Genomic DNA, 3,619 nt, shown 5'->3' with positions numbered 1-3,619 from the left:
TATTTTAGTTTGTTTAATATTTGTATTTATTTCTATTTGCTTTAGAGTTATTAATGTCTTTTTCCAATTTTGTTAATATATATTTATTTATTTAATTGTTTTCTGTTTTATTTGAAATTTTATTTAGTAAGATTATACTTTTTCCATTTTATTGATTTCTGTTTGATTTATTTTGGTTTTATTCATTTATTTCATTTTTGTGTTATTCTTTTGTTATATATATATATATATATATATATATATATTCTATTTATTTAAATTGTTATTTCTTTTTATTTTATTATGTTTATTTATTATTTAATTTATAGTTATGTTTTTATTTTGAACATATTCAATGTATTACAATCTTCTCTGTTATATTTATTTATTTGTTTATGTTTCATTAGGATTTTAAATTTTATTTATTTATATTTAATTATTTAATTTATTCCTATCATTTTTGGTTTGTTTACATATTATATTGATTTACATTTAATTTAAAATTTATTAATATGATCATCTATCGTTTATTTAAATTTTATTATTTCGTATTTAAATTCGATTTTTGTTTAAATTTTATCCATTAAGATAGTTATTTTTTTTATTATCTTATTGATGTTTGCTATTTTATCTCTTTTTTATCTATTCATTTCATTTTTGTTTTATGTAATTTGTACTTTAAATTTTTATTCATATTATTTATAATAATTTATCATTTATTTAATATTATTATTTATATTAATTTATTTAGCTAGTTATTTATTTATCTCTTTGATTTTAATTATTTATTTTATTCCATTATTTAATTTATTTATACTTTTTCTTTTATTTTAAAAATATTTACTAATGTAATAAAATTTTCCAGTTTCCAAACAAACTCTCAACTCATGTTTTTGTTATTAAAATCAAATGTAAAGTAGCTTTGAAACATGTATTTCTTTTATGAGTTTAGATTGTATTTCTTTTCTAGAATTTTATCACAGAACATAAAACGAACACATACATGAAGTGAATCAAATCACAATTGGTTACTGAATAGCAAGAGTCGTCGCAAATTAACACGAATCTATTGATCCTTCGGATAATGACTTACGCTCTTTCCATTCAGAACCAAATGTGACCCGATTCTCCAAAGTGTGAAAAATCCAAAGAGACACGTCGCAACTCAGGCATAACAAAGCGCAATTGCTTTCCGGGACTTACATGTTCTTATGGATAATTCAAACCTTGGAATTTAGCCAGATTGTTTTTGATGATTCCATAGTTTGAAAGTCGAAACATATCTGCATTTATCCGTTGGGTATCAAAATGTGATGTCTTCGAATACTTTGAATACGAGACAACAGACAAACATGTCAAAATGAATCGCACTCAAAATATCCAAAACCAAGACAAAAAGATTGACCCACGTTGCTGGGCGCCAAAATGTAATGGACAGGTTTTGTGAATAAGCGGTGGCACTCTTGGCGTTTGGCTGCGGCTGTAGCTCGCCGGAAATGGGGGGTTCGTCCGCTCTATCCATTCATTTTAAAAATTTAAGTGCCTGGTGGAAACATTGTTTTTATAAAACGTTGAACAATGGACGGTTACACAAATTGAATTTGCAATTTAAAATAAAACGGACGGACGGACATTCTAGAAAAGAAAAATACAAGTATTTTGGAATTTGATTATATCCACGAACTGACTTTGCAAACCAGATGCAATTGGTTTGCTGGGCTGCCCTCCCTCTTCATGGTCCCATATGACCATCCTGTGAGATTCTTTCTTGCCCCACTTTTATCAGAATCCCCCTTACAGTAACTCGCAGAACTTCTCTCACATTAGCTACATTCCCGAACCTTTCAGAAAGAAATCAACACATTGTGTTTCAAATTTAAATAAATTCACATATCATACATATATTCAAATGAAAGAAAAGGTAGGTATAAAAAAGGTAATATATAGGTAAGTATATAAGGTTGTAAATAAATAAGGTAAGTATGTATATAAAGTAAGTCTAAGGTAAGTATATAAGGTTTGTAAAAAATATAAAAAAAACACAATTAGATGGTAAGTATTTGAGGAGAAATAATCTAACCAAAATTTATGTTTTTTGCTCTAGTTTACTTTTACTCTTTTTAAGTTTTTTTTTTTTTTAATTAAATTTCCAAGTCTTCGTTAATTCGGTTGTGCTTTGCTAATTATTAATTTTTTTAATTATGGTTATTTTTCCTCTCACAAAACAGATACATTTGGGAATAATTCATAATTTATAATTTCAGTTTTTCTTCTTCTTTTATGATTTTTCAATTATTTTTAGTTTTTTTTTCTTTTCGATTTTGTAATTTTTGAAATACTATTAATGTTTTAAGTAATATTCAAAGCTGGTTTAATATATTTTTTAAATATTTCATTTGATTTTTGAATGCCTTTGAATTTTCAGAATTTTTAATTTTTTTCAGCAAATAATTAATTCTAATTTCAAGAAATAATGAATGATTCTTGATCAAATAGAACGGCTCTTATTTTGTTTCAAATTTAATAGAATATTAAATTCAATAAAAACTTTTTACGTAAGCTGAACCAAATTCGTTTTTCTTTGGTAAGTATGAAATAGTTGAATTTCTCTTCTTAAACTTCTCTTCGAACTTGAGAATTTACATCAACCATGTTTTTTTAGGTTACCATGAATCTAATGGATTATGTAACAAATAATTTCAGACTTCTTTACGTTATAATTTGGTTCCTGGCCTAATTATTTGATTGTGCACCGAAACCAGGGATGGATTGCGTCCACCACGAAGATTTCTCTTAATTTTTGTTCCTACTGGGTACTTGTACTCACTCATCTGTTTGGGAATACTTTCCTCTCCCCAGGCTACCATATGTAGGTGGCAGTCTTGCCAACCTCGGGATAGTTGTGGTGGCTCTATTTCTGTGTGGGCAACTCGGGTCTCAATTCCACAATCACGTATAGATGGATCTGGCAGACAATTCTAGTACCTGAACCGTGTTCCCACAATATCCTAAGTTTTCGCACAATTAAAATAGCAAAGAATAATAAAAAGGATTACTTATATGTCCTCACAGGAGAATACACCAACTAGAAGATGCTTACCCGAGGTTCTCAGAAACAAAAGCATAAAAAAAATTCCTGCTCCACACAAACAGTGAACCAAAATGTATTTCCTTGCAATTTTGCTCTAGATTTAAACAAACCAAATTAATTTGAATTCACTTCCTACCATTAGGGACACACATACCGTAGCACTAAATTACCGCAAATGTAGAAACAAAAAAATTACACAAAAAAAAACAACTCTGTTTCGTAGTAGAAAAAGACCCGATTACTTGCAACTCACAATTGACAATGACCCCAAAGGTTTTTGCATTGTCATTGCAATGTCATCGATCGGTACGTGTCCTTTAGCAAGGTCATGGCCAGTTCTGCCAACTTGTCAAATAATTGGGGTCCATTTGATCCTTTCCAATTGGAATTCATAAAATGTTGGAAATTGTCACTAGATGACGCTAGTCATCTAGGAGAGAAAAATGCAAAAATACATGATTGAATCATCCAGGTAGTCACAATGTCCTAACTTTCGGAGTCACGAAGAAGAAGAAAGTAAAGCTTGAAATTCGTTCCATACAGATATGG

At 28.5% G+C, this 3,619-nt stretch overlaps 1 long non-coding RNA gene across 1 annotated transcript; it reads right to left on the bottom strand.

Moving 5' to 3' along the window:
• Positions 1–1,442: 1,442 nt before the first annotated feature.
• LOC142229308 (uncharacterized) lies at positions 1,443–3,619 on the bottom strand. Its single transcript, XR_012720376.1, has 3 exons — positions 3,225–3,619; positions 3,080–3,164; positions 1,443–2,987 (listed from the first exon to the last, which is right to left on the bottom strand). It is a non-coding gene; the product is annotated as an uncharacterized LOC142229308 (long non-coding RNA).

This window comes from Haematobia irritans, chromosome 3 (genome assembly GCF_050003625.1).
Source record: "Haematobia irritans isolate KBUSLIRL chromosome 3, ASM5000362v1, whole genome shotgun sequence".
NCBI classification, from domain to species: Eukaryota; Metazoa; Arthropoda; class Insecta; order Diptera; family Muscidae; genus Haematobia; species Haematobia irritans.
The sequence above is the reverse complement of the archived record's forward strand: the minus strand, read 5'-3'. Positions and strand labels throughout refer to the sequence as shown.